General features: G+C 42.7%; 1 long non-coding RNA gene across 1 annotated transcript; it reads left to right on the top strand.

Annotated features, from left to right (window-relative positions):
• The first annotated feature begins 5593 nt into the window (after positions 1-5593).
• LOC142491143 (uncharacterized) lies at positions 5594-8437 on the top strand. Its single transcript, XR_012800305.1, has 3 exons — positions 5594-5745; positions 7901-8047; positions 8338-8437. It is a non-coding gene; the product is annotated as an uncharacterized LOC142491143 (long non-coding RNA).
• Positions 8438-22557: the final 14120 nt, after the last annotated feature.

Below are 22557 nucleotides of genomic sequence, written 5' to 3' on the forward strand. Positions count from 1 at the left end.
ATTAAAGCTGCAGTTCAGTCAATATCCTGCATGTGTTTTTTTTAATAAATTAGTTCTGTAGTAAGAAAAAATACTTTTAGCATTTTCTGTTTTTAAAAAAACAACTTTGAAAGACCAATTTTCTTGTATTCTATTTTAACAACCATTTGCTAAGGCACTGCCCCTTCATGTCCTGTCACAAGCCCTGGCATACCCCTTTGTCAGCCCTGCCCTCCCTCTAGCACATGTCAGTGCAGGAGTGCTCATGAATATTCATGAGCTTCCACTGAGAGACAGAAGCAGAAGAAAAACAGATCCCTTCACTAATTATGTCACCAAATTTCGCCGATCAATACATGGAGAACGAATTGACCTGCAGCTATACAGTTCTTTAGGTAATTAGAGATTGCACACAAAACTACTGAAGTAAAAAAAAAAAAATTAAAAAAAAAATTAAAAAAAAAAAAAAAAAAGAAGACTGAACTGCAGCTTTAAGTAACTATAGTTAAGGAACATAGGATTATCTTTTAAGACCAATCTCTATTGTATTATCTCACTAACTATTTAACTAACCTTTGATTCCAAACTCAAGACCATATACTATTCAACTCAGCAGACTTTTAAAAACATACCAAGTTTCATACTAAATGGAAATTAATAAAAACAAGATAGATTCTTAAGTCACATAAAACATTCTCTCATGGCTAGAAATCATCCTATATATTTTTTTCTTTTTAAGATGTGCATCAATACAATCCACACAATCATAAGTAATTAGCTAAATTGCCAATCGGGGTTGCCACCTCTCCGGGTTTCACCCGGAGACTTCGGGTTTGGCATACCTTTCTACGGGTTCTACGGGCTACGGGTTTGTCCCTGAAATCTCCGGGTGGGCGGGTGGTCTGGACGGCAGTGAGCAGTGTTGCGCAATGACAGGACCCGGGCAGGAGAGGATTGGACGGCTGTGGTAGAGCGTGCTATGTGCGGGCGCGCTCCTAAGTACCCCCAATTCAAAAGTCAAGTCCTCCTTGACTTTCTTTGTCTCCACTGAAGCCTGCTACAGGTCACTCACCTGTTCCTGTCCTCCATTGTGATGCCACGCTACTCACTGAGTCATACTCTCACTCCGTCCTCTCTGGCTGTCCTCCTGCTGGGGCTTCAAGTGCCTGTTCCCCTGCTTCAAGTCTATTTATTACTAAGGTGCACTGGGAGATTATATATATATATATATATATATATATATATATATATATATATATATATATATATATATATATATATATATATATATATATATATATTATATATATATATATGTGTGTGTGTATATATATATATATATATATATATATATATATATACACACACACAGAGTGTGTGAGTGTGTGTGTGTGAGTGAGTGTGAGTGTGTGTGTATATACATACATATATATATATACATGTCATTTCCCAGAATCCCTTGCTGCAGTGGAAGTGCTGTGTGCTGGGTGATAATGGTGAAAGGCGGGGTTGCAGACCTGCCTAAAACATGCAGTTGAGCATACAGTTGTGTATATACACACACATATTTTGTGTGTGTTTATATGCAACTTGTGGCAATGTATTGCTGCTGCTACTGCTGCTGCTGCCACTAGTGATTCAAGATGCTTTCCACAAACTTTACGTTTTGTGAGATTGTCATCAGCGTTAGTTATAAATAATAGAAATGACGTAAGGTAATATACAATTCCATATACCATTAACACGCAACAGCAATGTCTCCCGGCATCTCCCCCTGCAACTAATGTCAATATGGCTGCGCGGCGTCAAATGGCGCTGCGTTGCCATGCCAACGGAAACGTCATGTGACGTAACAGCATCACGTGATGCCCGTTACCATGACCATGAGATGCCACGACGTCATGGCAACTTGACGCCGCGTGACGTTACATTGCGTCCCGTTGTCATGGCAACACAGTGTCATTTAAAAACAAAAATCTCCGGGTTGGCCGTCAGTCGAAGGTGGCAACCCTGTTGCCAATTGATCCATTCTCCTGAGATCGATGGGCGAAGATTAAGCTAGGGGGTTCGCTAAATGACTGCAAACGAGTATTCTGCAGCTAGTGGAACGCATATGCTTATTATTCGGCTCTGGGGTTCACTAAAGGGCTGTCAGTGCAACAGAAGAGGACCAAAGATGCAAAGTTATGTGGGGAAGATCATGTGACCAGGCAGTCACTTGATTGGTTCACTGCTAGAGAGAGCAGGGCTCAAAAAAGGGTGTGCCAGAGCATGGGCGTCCGCAGAATTTTTTTTTAGGGGGGGGGCATAATTTTAACGGCCAGTGCCCGGCGTAAAAGTGGTGGTGAATGCACTGTGGCGAGTGAGCCCGACCAGCATAAGGGGGGGTTCTCCCCCCCCCCCCCCCGAGAAAATTTTGAAAAAAAAAGAGTGGGCAAATGGTGCATTTTCAAGCAAATTTGAGAAAGCTTGAAGGTTAATAAAGCAATTGTGAAAGTGTAGTTATGACATCAAAAAAGAGCAGCTACTCAGGGTTGCAGGATCTGGTGGGTGCCTGGAGAACTTGCCATGTCACTCTGGCACTTAAGTGCAGACATTCCAGCCGTACTTTTTAAGGCTGCTTCTCTGCGCAGGATCCTCCGACATGATGTGTGCCAGGTGGGGCACAAGAAAAAGAAATGGGGATCATTAAATACTCTGCTCATCACCGGGCTGGCGGTATTGAATAAACTGTGGGTTGTAGATGAACTGCAGGGAGTTGAAAAATCCCTTCAAAGTTCTCCTGCTAGAAGATTCAAGCTTCCCTTGCATAATGCATAATGATATTGGTAAGATGAGATTTGTGAACTTCAAATAACTCACCTACAATGCACTATTTATTGAATACAGCCCTGTATGTAGTAATAGAAACTTAAAAAAGGAAAAGTGTATGTGTGTGGCACACAGTGTGGGTGGGTGGGTATATATACCTCTAACCAAAAAAAGACCCTTCAGTACTGCAAAACCAACTCTTTTTCAAAAAAGCAAGGAAAACAGAATGTTTTCCTTATATAACCCTTACCCAATAGGGTTTCCCCTTGGTGGCAAGCTTCATCATTGGGTCCATCCCGTTCCGCTGCGGAACGGGGTGTGCTGCGACCTACGAGCTATGTGGGAGCACTTATTAGTATGACTGTACACACACACACACACACACACACACACATACATACATACTGTAGTGCCAGATTTCACTTGCCACAGCACTAGATTGCACCCAAAACACTTGCCACACAGCACCAGTTATAACCCCACAGCACTTGCCTTAGGCCTCGTTCAGGGTGCTGGCTTCGGAGGGAGGGCGTGCTTACGTGCGGGCGGCCGTCCGAAACAATGTATTTAAAGTTAATTGTGGTTGTCAGGGTAACAGCTGCCCTGTCTCCGAAGTACGGAGTTGACGCTGGCTACAGTTTCAATAAACAACCCAAGTTGTTTTTTGAATCTGCAGCAGCGTCACTGGTACCTCGGCAGCCAATGAAATCAATCTTGAGAATGATATCAAGACAGCAACTCCGATCCCTAAACTGAGGTCTGTAGCCCCGCCTCCTCAACTCTTGAGAAAGTCTGCTAGGGAGGATGTGCATACGTCGCCCAGCAGACTGCCGCTCGCATAGGTGAACGCCCGCCCTCCAACTCCTGCCTCTGGCACCCTGAACGAGGCCTTAGCATTGGATGGCATCCACATCTCAGTGTTTGCTTGCTTTCCCTTGTTTTTCCCGGTCTGCTTCTCCTTGTTTTTTTCAACCACACAAGACACATCACAGGGTTTTTTTCTATCATGTGCTCCCTCTCTCTCCCCATCTTTCTTTTTCCATCCATAGTAGCATCATGCTCCTTTGTCTCTTTTGCTGTAACAATTTTACTTTTACTCTCTCTCGCTGCTCTCTCACTCTGCCCCGTCTTTCTTTTTCCATAATATTTCTCCATTCTCTCAGAATCTCTCTCACACTCTATTCAGGCACTGGCACCCAGCGAAACGTTGTGTTGTCTTTATACCCTAGTTTTCAAATTGTTGCCAATTCCAAATGCTACCTCCTGCCCCCTGAGGCAGCAAAACTACTGTGGTCTGTGGATTATTGGATTCAGATTTCAGAACTAATTGCAGTCTACTCTGCAGAGTGCCGGGGCCTATTGCGCAGAGAGAGTGCTGCTGTCTGCGTCTTCACTCTTCAGCAGACTCTCTGAACTGTGAGCCTGCGCAAATTTACGACGAGTCAGAGGAGACGGGAGCATGATGGGCGGGAGGCCTCGTGATGAGTGTGGAGGTCAAAGTCGGACCATGATTGGTCCGACTCAGGGACTGGGTCATCAAGGGACAGCGGCGGCTCTCTCATTGGTAGCGCTCAGCTACCAATGATGAGTGGACTTGTTGGCACCGGCGCCGCCGCAGCGCATTGGCGGGCCCGGCCGCGGCACAGATTGGTCCCGACTTGGTAGTGAGGCGGCTCTCATTGGTAGGTAGTGCTACCAATGAGAGCCGCCTAACTCCCGAGTGCTACCAATGACAGTGCGCTGCGCTTCCTCCTGCATAGCAGCGTAGGCTAGCCTACCACTAGCTGCCTGCTGCGGCGCCAGGGGGACCCACCCACCTCCGTCCCGGTCCTCCTGAAGTCGGTTTTTGGCGTTTATAGCGCCGTTAACGTACTGTACGGCGCCATAAACAGTCCGGGACTGCGAGTGATTCGGGTGGGGGGCAAGCGCCCCCCTTGCCGACGCCCATGTGCCAGAGCTTGTTTCAGAGAGAAAGGGGGTGTGACTTTGTAAATGGTTGCCATAGAAACTAAACAGGCTTGTTACATTTATAATACATTAAAAATGTAATTCGGAGTTTTAAAAAAAATGCTACAAGTTTTTTCTTATAGTACAGAACTGATTTATTAAAAAAAAAACACACATGTAGGATATTGCTTGGTCTGCAGCATTAAGTTCATTTATCGCAATGTCTGTGAACAGTAGATACCGTTTTCTCCCTCACTGGATTATGGATGTTGTGTAAAATAATAATAGATGAACTCTGCTTCCTGTTTCACTCTTCAACTAAAGAAAAGGAAATGCAAACATAACATTACCACAGGCTCACCCAGTCTAGCACCAGAACCGATTTTTTTTGTGGCCCCAAACTCTTTTATATGTTACCCAGTTCATATAGACTGTTCCACATGCCCACACCATTCAACAACTGCACCCAGGCCAATTAGTGGTATCATTATTTAACTCGTATGCATTGCAGACCTCTGGTATTCAATAGGTTACATCGCTACGTTACCTCGCTGCAGCTCCCTGGGATTCAGACTGTCCCATAAGACCAGCGGATTTACTTCTCCTGTCGGCAGCCATCTGAGTCTTTGAAATGCAGCTTTGGTTTTTTTTTTTTCTCCGAAAGAATACCTATAACCCCGGGAAAACAATACAATTACAAAGTAAAACAAAACTCCCGCCGAACGATAAAGGGGCGTGACGGCTGAAACGCTTTCCGGCGTTGCCATGTTTTGATTGGCACTAGATTGTTGCCGTACTCATTGCTACAACTCCGCCATATTTTGATTGGCGCTGGCTACTTTGTCGTAAGCATTGGGTAACGCCGCCATGTGGTTGGCGCTCTATCGGTCGCCATAGAGATTGATATAATGCTGCTATGGTTTGATTGGCGTACTAGATCCCTCGCTGCCAGAAACACTGGTGCCCCTGTTCCGCGGGCTTTTACCCGAGTCAGTGACGACATATCGTGTGAGTTGGTCGGAAGTTCTCTTATAGCCACCACTGCTTGTAAACTGCAATTGAAGTAACAGCGATGTATGTTACCTGCCTGCAACAATACACTGGTTAATGGTTTGTCTTCACACACTGTTACTTCTCTTATGGGTGATATGTATTGTACATAACAAGCGGTTCTGTTACATTCTTCCATGTAAGGAGATGGTGAAGGTGAATTATGTAAATATACGTATATCTCATACATGACAACTCTCCCTGATCTCCTGTGAGCCTCTGATTTGAAGTCTGCTTTAAAAGTTAGGATCACTATTTATATCACTTCAGCTTTCAAAGTAAGTATTTCAGTGTCTATTGAAGTACATAGTTGCGCATGACTACACTCTTACTTACACATATTTATTTCTGGAATTTCTTAAGTGCTCCTCATTGCCTAATTGAAAAATTAAAGACATGAATAAAATTAGTATAGCTTTATCTCTACTGCCATGTTATGTCTCAAACCTCAGCTGATTTGGCATCAGGACTGGTGCTTGGTAGTGAGTGGTGCAATGGAAGAGAACAATCAGTTATCTGTGGTCAGCTCAGAATAGGCAGCCCTGGTCTCTTCTTTCCACAGATCCCTCTTAGCTACATCCTTGAGGAATATTGTCACTTTTAGCAACATCATGGTTCTGTCTGCCACAAAGTTCGTTCAGCAGGGGTACAAAGATAACCCACCCAGCAGTGTACAGATGAAAACAACAGACTGCAGGGATGTGCAATTATTTCCCTGAAATTCCTGAATTGGCAACTTTTTGTTTTTAGTGAAACATTTCACACATACTGTACGTTAAAGGTTCACAAACTTCGCCAAGAATTAAAAGTCAGTGTACAGGATCATGTGAACCCTCTATAGACAAGTTTCTCTGAATTCTGTGGAAACGTGGCACAGTACTGAGCTATGTATGCATATCTTTATATAGCGCCATCCAGGTGCATAGCTCTTTACAATACACGTGACATAATATTATAACACAATGGGAATAAGCTCTTTAGACATAAAACAATAGGAAAAAGAGTCTCTGTCCCGAAGAGCTTACAACTTAAATGGTAAGTGGGGAGAACTTATAGAGGCAGAAGGAGAGTGTTCTGGTAAGTGCGTCTGCAAGGGGCTAAGGTCAGTGCATCAGAGATGTTTAGTATCGGCCAGCGGTGCTACCCATATGCTTTGTTAAAGAGGTGTGTTTCAAGAAAGGTCCTAAAGGTGGAGAGAGAGGGTGCCAGTTGGATATTGAGGGGAAGGGCATTCCAGAGATGTTAGGCAGTGAGTGAGATGTTTTAGGCGGGAGAGGGCTTTAGATACAAAAGGTTTAGACAGAAGACATCCTTGAGCAGAACGCAAGAGTCGAGCAGGTGTATAGCGAAAAATTAGGACTGAGATGTAAAGGAGGAGCAGAAGAGTGTATGGCTTTAAATGAGAGGAGGAGAATTGTGTAAGTAATACGTGATTTAATAGGAAGCCAGGAGAGACGCTGAGACAGATTTAGGAGCGAGTAAAGTGATTCTAGCAGCAGCATTTAACATACATTGTAGGGGAGATAGATGAGAGGCAGGAAGGTGTGCTTGTGATACTGGGTGTACAATAGTACCACCAACGGTAATGTAGAAGAGAGTAGTAGGGCCAGGCTTGGGAGGAAGTATGAGGAGCTCTGTCTTTGACATGTTAAGTTTGAGTCGGGAGGGTCATCCAGGATGATATAGCAGGGACACATTCAGAGACTTTGGTCTGTACAGCAGGTGTAAGGTCAGGGGTTGAACGGTAAATTTGTGTGTCGTTATCATAGAGGTGATATTTGTACCCAAGAGATGTTATAAGGTCACCCGGATCTCCTGACGAAGCACTACGTGTGCAACGCGTAGAGGTCACGTGAGATTGTTCCTGTGGAGTTTGCAGGCAGAGGTTGTGCAGGGCTCTTCACTTCCACTTGCCTGGCTGGGTATGTACTGAGATCGGCTCCGGATCCTTTCTTTGTACTAGTGTGGATGCGATATTGACCTGCCCTACTCCTCCGCCCTATGTTGGTGTCTAGCCAGCTATTTTAACCCTCGTTATATTTGTATAGGTTTGGTTGCCATTTGCCCTATACCTATATCGTATTTCTAATATTAAAGAGATATCGTCCCTTAGTGGGCCTGTCTGTCATTTGTCTTCTCACCCGGAGAGAACGTGTGAAGAGAAAAGAGAAGACGTCCCAGGACAGACCCCTGGGGTACGCCCACAGAGAGATCTACAGAGGATGAGGAGCAATGAACTTTTGTGAAAATGTCGCAAAATGTAAGAAAAAAAGGCAAACAATTTTGTAATGCAAATATATGTACACATTTGCACAATATTAATCGCTGGGCTATAACATCACTATGAAGGGTCAGCAATGTCCACTCAGAAATGTGGACACAATCCCATTAGGAAACAAAATCCTCCCATTTTACGAGTGTACTACTGTTTAGCATTAAAACATGATCCCATATCTAATTGTATCTTGCTCTTATGTTAGTAGATACCATCTTGGTCAATTAGTAGGAAGTTTTTGAAGTTTGTAATGGCAAAACATATTTTGACTTCAGGTCATGTTGAACTTTGGGTATAAGTTGCCATCCTTCATTGAAACATGGATCAAAAGGTATGAAAATCTTTTAACCGTAAATATTTATTTAACATTTCTAAATAAAGGTGATCTATTTGCAAGTGTAGCCTCCCTACTGGGACTACTAGTATACCTAAGGGGTTAAGTTATGGGTTAATGCCGGATGATACTGCAGAATGTAAGAACCCTACCTGTGTATCCAGGGTGATAGTGACATCACTTGAGGATATATATCGTGGAGTGAAGGTTCTGGAACTCAGATTCCTGGGAGATGAAGAAAGAGGAGCCTCGCTGTGAATAGTTAACATAGGGATTTAAGGGACCTGTCACTTTATTGTTTTAATTGATCTGGAATGTGCCCCTTCTTAGAGAGAGAGCCATGATATTGGGCCAAGTTTGTTCCTGGAAGATTAAGGGGGAAAGTGCCGTGTATTCAAAATGATGTCCCTTTAAACATGGCTTCTGAGTACACCATTGGGGCTGCTTTAGCAACAGATCTGCAAGCACAGCTACATCCAATAGGTAGGGACAAGAAGGGTCATTCACAGGGTGACGGGATAATAGTCCTCGAAAGAAGGTGCACCCCTGCCACAGTGTCCCAGTGGGAATAGGAGAACCCCTCCGCTATGCAAGGAATGGCCAGATAAGCACCATAGCATCGGTAACAAGATAAGAGCCTCTTTTGGGATGTTATACAGGCACCCAAAGAAGAATTATGTAATATGCTAACTGTAAATAAAGCATATATGTTTGAAAGAGAAAAGTCCCTGGCTTCAATCTTGTAACATCGCGGTTTACACACCCAGCCTGCACGGAGTCCATCACCTTGGGAATGTATATGAAGACATACTGGGGACTTCAGGATCACCAGCTGGAGGAGAAAAGCAGCCGCCTCCAATTGAAGTTCGCGATCTATGCGCATTACCTACCTACCTCCTGTAAGTAGGATTTTGATTTTTGCCAGGCATGTGGAGTGGATTCTGTCACAATGTTCCACATGTGATTGTTTTTAACATTTATTTAATGTACTTTTGTTAATCTTACTTTCTTACTTTATTCCTACCTCTAAGGATTTCACTATCAGTTAACCATTTGGCTAATCATCAATTCCATATGCAGTATTATACTATGTCTGGCATGTTTTTCTCTACATATGCTGAGATTCACCTGATCTGATCAACATCTTTGGAGTGACTGAACACTACAATTAAGGACATTCTATATGGTTGTATCACTTGGACATATTGTATGAATATTTGTCTAATGGTGTATCCATCTTTTATTTTTGGTTGCATTGGCAATATTCACGTTTATTACAAGTGAAAGGCCACTTTGTGTATTCATTAGTATTAGGCACTGCACAGTATCTGTTTTTCCATTATACTGTATATGTTTGAAAGAGAAAAGTCCCTGGCTTAGATCATGTAACATAACTGTCTACACTCCCAGCCTGCACAAAGTCCATCACCTTGGGAATGTATGAAAAGAGACTGAGCACCACTGTACTGTATATACTTTACATGATGTAGCACTCCTTTGGAGCCGGGTAATGAGGGGTTACACAAGTGTAAAAAGTTATCCATAGAGGGGAAAAGTGAAATGTCCACTGTATATTCCTATTTACACCTGCTGTAACTAGCTGGTAATAAATAGGATGTCCAAGACTGTTTTATATAATTACTTGAATGTATTCCTTCTTCCTATGCTATTAGAGAACATACCTTTCTTTTGGGCCAAGTGTTGCAGCGATATTGCAAACAGATCAATAGATTTTATAGTCCATTTTCTCTGTGACATATTCAACACCCCACCATTTCACTCATTTCAATATTTGGAGGTTGACACAGGCAGGTCCTAAAATATTACTTTGTATGGCTTTAAATATAAAGACTGGACAATTCTTGTTGCAAATTTCAGACCATCTTCACTCTATCTAATCCTTTTTGGAGATATGCCCTCTAGAGCTTGACAGCGCACTCTGGGTAACGTCTCACCAATTACTTGTCAAGTGGCGTCACAATCTCTTTTCCGCTGGAAATGCCTCTTCACTTTAAGATCCCTCCATGGTCGTTGCTTGTATTTTGCCCCTGGGTTTCTGTGGCCATAAGCAATTTTATTTAACTGTATTTCAGTTACTGTAGTTTTTGCTAAATTCCTTCTTATACAATAGCTTCCACACACCCTTCAAAGCAGGAATGCCGCAAAATTAAAATATAGATTTTTTTACATAATTTTAACTGGGATCCTCGAGTTAAAATGCGCTTCTTTAGCTCTGTTGGGCCCCCTTGTTCCGGGATAGTTACCCATTTTGTTGGCGGTGTTACTTCCTGGACATTTAAATAGGTGGTCCAATAGGAAGCCGCAACAATGATGTTGCAGGGCTCACAAGAATTGATGAGCATTTTGATTTCCCTAAAAGGGGAGAAAAATACCAGCAACTAAAACTGTTAAGTTTCTCAGGAACTGGGGGACCTTGGAACTCAATGTAACACTTTTCAGCTCCGGATAACCTCCTGGTACAAATTCTGTAAAGAAAATCAATAGTTCAAAAAAAAAAAAACAAATTGGTGGGATTGTTGTTTCAATGTCAAACCTGTTGCATGTTTACATGTTAAAATTAAAATACTAAGGTATTAACTACAAAGAAATCCACTTTGTTGCACACCACTAAATAATAATAATATTCCATATGATTTATGGTGTGCAATAAAGTGGATTTCTTTGTAGTTAATACCTTAGTATTGTGTTTTTTGTTTTTGTCTGTAGCCCTATTCACATATGCACCTCCCATTTATACTCATTTATACACTTTGGTCTATTAGCTGGTAGTTTAAGTTAATCATTAGTCTTCCACACAATTTTTTTTTATGTTTACATGTTAAAGCAACAGTCCAAATTGCCATTCCCCACCCCCTTAATGTATGTACCAATACAATTCACGCAATGATAAGTAATTAGCTAAGTTGCCGATCGATACGTTCTCCTGTGATCCTGTTACTTCTTGATAAAGGACCCGTTGGTCCGAAACGTGTAGGAGGTCCCTGCCTTTGTCCCCTAAGGGGGTATACTTGTCTCTTTTCATGCACTAATAAAGAAACAGCATTTTTACTCCACACCTGGCTCCCTGGCTGTGCGCCATTCGTTTTTTCTTCTGTCAGTGCAGCAGAAAAGGACCAACGATGCAAAGTTCTGTGGGCGAGATCATGTGACCAGGTAGTCACTAGATTCAATTGGTGCACTGCTAGAGAGAGGGCAGGGCTCAAAAAGGGGTGTGCCAGAGTGTTTCAGAAGAGGAAGGGATGTCACTTTGTAAATGGTTGCTATAGAAACAAAAAATGCTTGCTACATTATAATACAACAGACGACAGAGAAGCCCAATGATACATGACAAAAATACACAGTAAAATACTTATAAGTATTTTTGTCATGTTGGATGTAGCATTGGGCTTCTCTGTCGTCTGTTGTATACATATGCCACGCTCAATAGCACTCCATTTTGACACATATACATATATATATTTTGTGGGGGCTCAGGGGTTCTCAAAAAGAGCTTGCTGGGGTTTTGTGTTCTGTTAACCTATTATCAGCTGTTGGAGGTTGGTGGCACCTCCTTCCCAGGTTTTAAGCCCGCCCCTCCCCACCTCCCTTGTTAGTAGGTCCTTTCATTATACTGGATATAGATCCAATGGTGTCTTTCTACCTCCTAATAGAGGTATATTAGTATTTTATCTGGTAGTGTTAGGACTTGCGAACGGGTGTCTGCCTTGTCTGCCTTGTCGTGGCTCGCAAGCTTACAACGCTTTGGCCAAAGGGTTAAACTAAATGACCCTTTTTCAAGAGAATATTAAAGTATTTTACTGTGTATTTTTGTCATGTTGGATGTAGCATTGGGCTTCTCTGTCGTCTGTTGTATACATATGCCACGCTCAATAGCACTCCATTTTGACACTTTATATATATATATTATATATTTTGTGGGGGCTCAGGTGTTCCCAAAAAGAGCTTGCTGGGGTTTTGTCTTCTGTTACATTATAATACATTTACATTTTCATTTAGAGTTGTTTTTGAAAAAAAAATGCAAGTATTTTTTCATAGTACAGAACTGCTGAAACTCAGTGTATTTACCCCCAAAAACCAAGTAAAAACACCCAAAGAAACAATAAAAAAGAAAGGTTACAAGTCCTGGAGGTTCCACGCATCAAGCCGAAGTCTCCTAAAAGTAACAGCCGGGGAATCACCTCGCGGAACCTCCCTGACTTAGCCTCACGAGAGGCCAAACATGGCCGCCGGTCCCGCACTGAACTAAAGCTAAAATTGGGTTCCCAATCTGGCGCAGCCGGGTTGAGAGAGCCTAATGGATTGTGCAACCGAGGGGTGAGTAGCAGAGCCTGATAATTAACAGAGGGATAACTGGAGGCCCCTTATGACCCCCCCCCCCAGGCTACCTGGTGGTCCCTGATGACACGCTGCCTGCTCGGGTCGTGGAGGTGACGGGAGCGACGGCCATCTTGTTTTTTCTCTACTTCTCTTTGTTGGCCTCCCGCGTGGAGCACTGATCTGCCGGGTGGGGGGGATTGAGACCCCGGGGGAACGACCTGCTTCGTGGCTGCCCGGGTGGTGAGGGGTGGAGGGGGACATGCGGACTGCTCAGTCGGTAGAGGCATTGAAGTGGATGTCGGACCATCCAAGATGGCCGTCAGGACCACGAGGCAGTGAGGTGGATCCTCCATTGGCAGCTCAGAAGGGTGGACAGAGGCTAAGAAGGCTCAAAATTCAAAACCCCCTCCAAGAAAAAAAAGGCAAAACACATCCCATTCTCTACAATTAAAGGGGACTTGCACAGTTAATAAAAAAAAAAAAACATTTCAAGACGCATGCGCGATGACTGAGGGAATGGAAGCCTGAACCCTGAGCTCAGCATTCCCTGGCACTTTAAAGTAAAGAAAAACAGCGCAAAATTAGACAAAACGCATATCAAATACTATCAACGGACAGCGGATAAACTCAGGATGTCGATCCGGCCCAAATCAAGGAGAACCTCGCCGGATCTCACAGATTACTTTCAGAAAGCGGATCGGGCGCGAGCAGGAGGACCCACGGCCCCAGCCTCATGCATGGTATCCGACTCGGAGTGGGAGGGAATGGAGGATCGGAGAGGGACAGACCTGGTCACCAGAAATGACCTTAAGGGGTTTGTTAGTGAAATCAAGTCTCTGTTCCAAGCTGAGATGGAATTGAGGAAAGATATAAATAGTATTGTGCTGATGAAGAGGAGTCTGCTCTGGATCCAGACTGGAACGAAATGAGGAGCCCTGCACATGGGAAGAAAGGCAGAGAGCTTAATTGAAAGCAATTGAGAGCAATTAAGCACTTAAAGGGATATCGTCCCGTTATGGCTGAAGCTACACTTAAAAGTGAAGGAGACATTGAACCTTCATGTTGTGGCCCTGGAGGACTCAGCAAGCAGAATTGAAGCAGGTCCAGGTCTCAGTGGCAGAGAGGACGGCAGCAGGGAGCAAGAAAAGAGCGCAGATTACATTTTTTAGATTTAATACGGGCAGCGTCGAGTCCCAAATAACCTTATGGGAGGCCCACAATGCCACCCTAAGGGGCTCTCTGATTGGCTGAGCTACAGGGAGAAAGAGGGAGAGAAATAAAAAAATAACCATTCGACAATCCAAACTCGAGGAGCTGTCGGACAGGCATAAAACGGGACAGCAGAGCAGAAAACTTAAAGGAACTGAAAGATATTAGAATCAAATTAAATATGCTACTGACCTCACCGGCCGAGAATTCTTTGAGTTGGTCAAAGAGGAAATTTTACGAGAAAGCAAACAAACCAGATACCTTGCTGGCAAATACAATTTGGAACAGACAGCCAAACTATAACATTCAGGCCTAAAATTGGGACTAATGACATTGAATCCTAAGCTAATAATAGAGGAATTAAAAAAGTTCTACGAAAATGTATACATTGGGGAAAAAGTCACTCATAACAGTACCACGAAACCAGCCCTGCGGGACTTCCTAGCAGACTCAGACTTGCCGAAGTTGAGCAGGGTGGAGAGGGAGGGATTAATAGAAGACTTTACAATGGAAGAGTTGCTAGAGGTTATCAAGCATCTGAAGCCACCCAAGGCTCCGGGCCCGGATGGCTTTTCGAATTTATACTATAAGAAATTCAGTACACTCTTGTCCCCCTATCTCCGGAAGTTTAATGCAGTGCTAGCAGGTGCGTCATTCCCGGACCAGATGCTTCAGGCGTCGATATCGCTAATATACAAACAAGGTGAAGATCCATTGGACTGTAAAAGCTACTGACCTATATCCCTGATAAATTCGGATATTAAAATATATGCTAAATTGTTGGCCAACCGTTTAAGTGGTGCCCGTCTAGACTAATACACCAGATTAAGTCGGCTTTATTAAAGACAGGCAAGCAGCGGATAATACAGAAGGGGGGGTGGGGGTGGGGGATGATCCCTGCTCAGCTCTAGATTAACAATTAGAGGGGTGCTACCTGGGAAGAATGGCTATTGTACATACAAGGGAAAAAAGGGAAAAAGACAGGTTTATTAAACTTGGGGAATTATATCTTTAATTCCATGATTTTTTTTACCTCTCTAGAGTATTAATAATATGCATATGGACAAACGAAAAACAGGAGTGCTCTAGCAACCAGATCAAAGGAGACATAAATTATATCCAGAGATATCAATATTGGGCATAATATTGTGTGTGTGTGTGTGTGTATATATAGTATATATATCCCCTGATGAAATCACCTAAGTGTGAATAAATGCGTAGGGATACTAGTGCAAACTAGTGACGGTCACTGCACCAGACTTATCTATACCTGGGACTTTCATTAAGACTCTGGGACGCAGCCCCGCGCTGACGATTGGTTCCTTATGGTCCCACCATCTCCCTTCCTCCTATCCGGAACCTCTGTTTACCTCAGTTGGTTTCCGGGGAACATCAGGAGAAGCTGCATGCCCTCTGGGGCTCCTGCTGGACAGTAGCTTAGAGGTGCCAAAACAACACGTGGGAGCAGGACGTGCGAGCGGAGCAGCAGATTCCAGCATCTGGTGAATGAGTATAATTCATTACATGCTTGATTATTTTCTTTGTTTGTGAGTTTGCATTTGTTGGAGTTTTATTGGGAAACATTAAATCGTGTATCTTATTTTATTACACTAGGATCGGGCGCTTTCTTTTCTTCTCGTTTACATAGATTGATTGGGAGGTCGTTGTTTCCTTTCAGAAGGCTGCCAGTATCCGATCTAGAGGGCCAATATCCATTATTTCTACCGTAACAGGACTACATCTAATGGTTGCTTCTTGGACTCTTATCTGAATATCTTAATCATATTTTCACATTCATGTCAACTCACGCATTTTTTTATATTTTATTTATGCATGTATATTTGTTTTAATTTAATTTGATTTGTTTTTAGTTACTGGTTACATTGGTTCATAATATTTAGAATCATTATTTTATTTGTGTGTCATATGCTAGATCATCATTTATGGATATATACTAGTGACTCTTTTTATTTATATGAGATCACAACATAGATTTAACAGATATTATTGCAGTAGATATCAAGAGGCGCAGTCTTTTTTGTTTTTATATATATATAATATTTATGTGAAAAAGAGTGCAGTCCCCAGGTTCACAGTGCCGTCCCCAGGTTCACAGTGCCGTCCCCAGGTTCACAGTGCCGTCCCCAGGTTCACAGTGCCGTCCCCAGGTTCACAGTGCCGTCCCCAGGTTCACAGTGCCGTCCCCAGGTTCACAGTGCCGTCCCCAGGTTCACAGTGCAGCCCCCACGTTCACAATGCAGCCCCCACGTTCACAATGCAGCTCCCACGTTCACAATGCAGCCCCCACGTTCACAATCCAGCCCCCACGTTCACAATCCAGCCCCCACGTTCACAATCCAGCCCCCACGTTCACAATCCAGCCCCCACGTTCACAATCCAGCCCCCACGTTCACAATCCAGCCCCCACGTTCACAATCCAGCCCCCACGTTCACAATGCAGCCCCTAGGTTCGCTGTGCAGCCCCCACGTTCACAATGCAGCCCCTAGGTTCGCTGTGAAGCCCCTAGGTTCGCTGTGCAGCCCCTAGGTTCGCTGTGCAGCCCCCACGTTCACAATGCAGCCCCTAGGTTTGCTGTGCAGCCCCTAGGTTCGCTGTGCAGCCCCCACTTTCACCGGCAGCACTGAGTATTTTTCACAAGTGAACATTATGGGACACTCTGGTTAGAGGATAAAACAAGTTTTGCTATATAGGGGGTCCATGCCTTATTTTAAAACTTTCTGTGTTTTGTATTTTAAACTTATGTTCTGTGACAACCTTCATTAAATTTTGTGTATTTGTACTGCCAGGCAAACTAGAGTGCTTTATTTGGGGCTCTTTTTCCCTCTTGCAGTATATTGAGCATTAACCACATACCCGGTGACTTACATTAAGGCAATCTCTCTATATGAATAATAATATTGAGCCTGTCACTTCGTTAGCACGCTTCTAGCTGCAATACTCTGGGCAGGGAGTACACACTCCTATTAAGGTGATTACTGGTATTCTGGCTCTTCATTGATTTTGAGCCTCAATAATCTGTGATTACTCCCCCTTCTCTACTCTCTCCCCCTCCTTCATGAACCAATTACTTTTTAATTACTGTTCAAACTCTAATTACAGTGATACATGTGTAACGGATTTTCTGGCCTAGCCTGACCCACCCAATCTCACATTGGCCCCTGTGGTCTAACCAGTCCCCATTACAGTGTAGTGTCTGGTGGTGCACCTGTTGGCAACAGGACTCCTGAGCCTCCCGCATGATGTTGTGTGTGGATTGCCAACCCAGACAGGCAGCTGAGGTAGTGTACTTGAGTCCTACTTAGATCCAGTGCAGCGCCTCCACCTCATCAGGATCCCAGCGTCCGCTTGTAGATGGTCCTGGTGAGGAACTCCTCTGTGGTGCACTCCTCTGTGTAATCACTCCACACTTACACACGAGGGTATGATTGAACAAGATCATCTTTATTGAGGTGAGGTGGGCCAGCTGCCCCTCACAGCGGTTGTGCTCAGCCGCTCATGCTCACCGCACTTCCCTTTGAAAGGTATATCTTCCCAATTTGGTGGATTCCTTATCTCCCCTCAGGAAGATATTCCCTGTGCCAGGTCCCTGGTCACAGTCTAGTGAGCCGCCTCCTCCCAAATCTGTACTCAGACTTGCTCCTTACTCCAACATCTATAACCAACTCTGCAACACCTCTGCAACACTTCTAACTTTTGAGCAGTGCTGTGCCTTATGTATCCTCTGGAGGCAGGCACAACTCTGACATCACTAATTATGGATTCAGAGTATGTGGCCACTCCCATCCATACATAGGGCACCTCACCAGGGTGTGAGGGCAAACCTCCATGATTACTGCTGGCATGCCCATAACTTACCAGGCCTTACTGTCAGCAGGAGAGATAACTGTATTTTTTTTTACAGCATGGCTACACATGTTTTAATTGATTCATTAAATGCTATGTTTTACAGAGGCGGTGTGCAACAAAGTGATTTCTTGTGGCATATACACCCCTATGTAGCCTCTATTTTGTTTTGACTTTTGACTGGGTGACTAAGGTAAAAGATCAGGGTGGGGCAGTAGATATAGTTTATTTAGATTTTAGCAAGTCTTTTGACACTACTGTTTAGTAAGTATGCAAAAACAGAATGTTACAGTACATTTAGTTCAGTGTCATCATTTAGTGTAAAGTTATACTTTTGAGAGCTTTGAATCTAGCCAAGCAGATATCATTATATATATATATCAAACGTCAATTTCCTGTTACCATAAATTACAGAATTTGGGGTAAATCTATTCCCATGGCTAACAATTGAAAACATCACTACCAGCAACAAAAATTGAGTACTGCATGCATGACAAAATAAACAATATAGAATTCCTACATGGCTACGTCGCTTAGGCGTAATGGGTCATATACTAAGAAGTACAACTCCGTAAGACAACATCTGGGCTGGAAGACACCTTATGGTACATTCAAGTGGATGGGCCATAACGGGTTATATTTACTAAGTGGTGCTACTCCATAAGACACTTTCATTGCTGGAGTTGGAGCACACCTTCAGTTGAATGGGCAGTAAAAGCAATACTTACTAAGACATGCTGGAAAATGTCTTCTGTATGGGCCAATATCCTTTGGTCCTAGTCTGTTCACAGACTTGCATTATAACTAAAGCGGCCGATCGGGCTGTTTGCGGGTGAAATTCCCCATTTACTTTAATTCACTATCTTCAATCTACTTGCCTTACAAGTGTTCGCCTCGCAGGAGTAGTACCTTCATTTTCTATTGGTTTGGCTGCAAACTAGCGTCTCTGTGTTTGGTGAAAATAGTGAGGCACCTGTAAGCCTGCATTTGACAATGCAATTAAAAATTGCCAAGAAAACGGTAGTAAGATGAAGTTACAACCATAAGTCAGTGCATTATCCACCATTTACACTGGCGACACACTTTATTCGAGCTCGGCTAGTCCCACGAATTCGGGTATACCCGGGTGTATTGAGGTTTGTGACTGTTTTCTGCCCGAGTGCATTGAGTTATTTTCCGGCAGGGATTGAAGCATTTTATTCCCGCTGGCTGCAATACTGCACAGTACATATATATATACTGCATTACAATTCATGAATTTATGCCATCTGGTAGACACGCGAAGCATTGCAGCCTATTAAATCCTAATCATTATCATTTAACAGATCAGCCGCCCGTCAGCCAGGCATGAACCCAGGCTGGGAAGGCAAATGCAACGGGGCTTGTCAGAGGTGAGGAGCGGCGCATTCCAGGTATCTGCCAGGTACATACCGGGTATTTGCTCGAATAAAGTGTGTCGGTGCAGTACAAGCAAAGGATGCCGCTTTGCCAGAATACACAGTCGAAGACGTTTCATTCATTTTAGTGATGGACTCCAAACATTTTTGGCCAGGTGAACAGATTGGCGGTCCTTTCATTATGACCTAAAACAAATGTCCATTATGTTACTGTAATCAGTCAAATCTAATACTCTCAGAAATTGAAGCATGTCTGCACAGGTGGAGTTACACTCAAACCACATCAAAGGAGATTGTGATTTGTAATGTTGACATGTGTTACTATATACTGTATATCAGACATATAAGTTAGCTTCTACACATCAACATGTAGTTGTAACCCTAAATTGAATTGATTCCCCTTTGTACTCGGCACCGAAACCTTAGAGTACATAATATTTCCAAGTGTTATAGTATGCTCAAAATTGGCATCATTGTTGCTGTCATTCAATTGCTAAGTAATTTGTATTATATATATATATATATATATATATATATATATATATATATACATATATATATATATATATATATATATATATATATATATATATATACACACCATAATACTGAGTTAAGTTATGGTGAGTAAAAAAGTGACAAAACAGTTGTATTTGCATATATATATATATATATATATATATATATATATATATATATATATATATATATATATACATATATACAACACTTATTAAGATTATGGTGGGTAAAAAAAGTTACAAAAACCCTCCACAGTAAAGCATATAGCAAATGGAAATATTACTGTATGTTCATTTGCATGTCTTAGACCGGTCTGCAACCCTGCCTTTCACCATTATCACCCAGCACACAGCACTTCCACTGCAGCAAGGAATTCTGGGAAATTACATGCAAATGAGCACATAGTGCCACCTTTTGTCTCAAGCTCATATTACACGAGCAACCCTTAAGCCAATGCATGGTGCTTTAAACACAGCTTTTAAGCATAGGCTGGGTTGAGATGCAAAGCAAGTAAACCCACTCACAGACATGTTTCAACCTTGATGGGTATCATCAGTGTGAGGTTGATTGTGCTGGCTATGCTGGTTTGATACTAAGGGTAGGTATTCACCACACTATGCTTAAAAGCTGTGTTTAAAGCAGCATGCATTGGCTTAAGGGTTGCTCGTGTAATATGAGCTTGAGACAAAAGGTGGCACTGTGTGCTCATTTGCATGTCATTTCCCAGAATCCCCTGCTGCACTGGAAGTGCTGTGTGCTGGGAGATAATGGTGAAAGACAGGGTTGCAGACCTGTCTAAGACATGCAAATGAACATACAGAAATATTTCCATTTGTTATATATATATATATATATATATATATATATATATATATATATATATATATGCAAATACAACTGTATGCTCATCTGCATGTCTTAGGCAGGTCTGCAACCCCGCCTTTCACCATTATCACCCAGCACACAGCACTTCCACTGCAGCAAGGGATTCTGGGAAATGACATGCAAATGAGCACACAGTGCCACTTTTTGCTTCAAAAACCATTTTTAACATGGTTCCCTATAGGCTTAAGCTTGCTGCATGGTCACAGCTTTGAGCACAGCCCGGGTTAAGGTGCATACCCAGAAAACCCACCCACAGACAGCTTTTTTTTTTTCCTCCCGAGAGAGTTGCACCCTCTCGCTCATCGGATCCCAGTCCACTTCAGTGGATAGGGAGCTTGCCCTTGGACTGTCCAACCGAAGTCAAACCCGCCCTCAGTGCACAGTTTCCCTGAAGGTTTCAGCCCGAAAGCCTAGGTCTCCAGGGACATTGATGCCTTCCTCCGTTAGGATTCAGGACATCCGTCTCTTCCTCCCGCTGGCCCGAGGCCTGCAAGGGAGTTCGCATCATCTCCCCTCTTTCGAGGGTTGTGCGGGTGCACCCCAGCCCCAAAGGGCTGGTTGTTCAAATGCCATCCCCCCTTAGCCCGAAGGCTCAGGGGTTCTGTGGTCCGGGGCCTGGACACCACCTCTCAACGAGCTAGAGGGCCAAATGCTTGCCACAGACCTTTCCTAGTGAAGCCCCAGATAGGATGGTACTGCATTTGGTCATAGCTGTGCAGGTCGAGAGGAGCACTCATATCGCCTTGATCTTAGCCAAAAGGCCGAGAAGCGATCCCACCCACCCACAGACAGCTGCTTCGACCTTAATGGGTCTTATCAGTGCGGGGTTGGTTAACTGGGTATGCAGAGAAGCTAAAGGATGGGGTTTACCATACTGAGTTAAGTTATGGTGAGTAAAAAAAGTGACAAAAACCCTCATTTGCTTTGCTCTGGAGGGTTTTTGTCACTTTTTTACTCACCATAACTTAACTCTATATATATATATATATATATATATATATATATATATATATATATATATATATATATATATAAACAAACATCACAGCTTGCACTCAATGTACTGGTTCATATAGACAGGTGCTAGTCTCAAATAATAGAATAACAACATTACCATTCTCTCGTCCGTTAAAGAAAGACTGCACTCGGTTCAGTAATCATGAAAAACTGTATTGGGCATCTGAATAATCCATTGGGATTGGGTGATTTATCTTTTTTATTCAGATGCCCAATATAGTTTTTCATGATTACTGAACCGAGTGCAGTCTTTCTTTACCGGACGAGAGAATGGTAATGTTGTTTTTATATATATATATATATATATATATAGCCGTGAGTAATTGATACCCCTAATAAATAAATAAAAACACTGAATGCCCTATTTACTAAGATTTTACTGAGATGTTTTTTGTGCATCAAAATTTCACTGCTAAAAAAGTAACACAAACTTTAAAAAATGTGCATCCTTTATATAAAAAATTCATACATATGACACATAACTTGTTGTTTGAAATTCATTTTGATGCATCCCTCATGTTGAATAACCGATTGATACAATGCAAATAAAATTGAATGATGTGGAGTTTTTTTTACTTATAACTAGCATTAGAAAAGATACATTATTACTGTAATATTACATGTAATAGCCATGCTGTGAAAATAATACATTTGTTGATCGAAATAATGAAAGTTCTGTGCTCTGTCAAATACATTTTTGGGTTGATACTGTACATAGCAACTTTATTCTGTGCTATTAACAGTATGGTTAGGACCTATGCCAAGTTGAACTTGGCAGGCGATTTTGACGCACTTGCTACTTTTTTTTTTTGGCATACAAACCCTCTTTTTGAATATATACCATTTATATTTTGTACTCAAAGTGCAGTACATTTTTATGCACCGACGAATGAAAAAAAATTTTTTGTTGCAGCTGGAGAAGATTGAG

Source organism: Ascaphus truei, chromosome 3, assembly GCF_040206685.1.
Source record: "Ascaphus truei isolate aAscTru1 chromosome 3, aAscTru1.hap1, whole genome shotgun sequence".
Classification (NCBI taxonomy): Eukaryota; Metazoa; Chordata; class Amphibia; order Anura; family Ascaphidae; genus Ascaphus; species Ascaphus truei.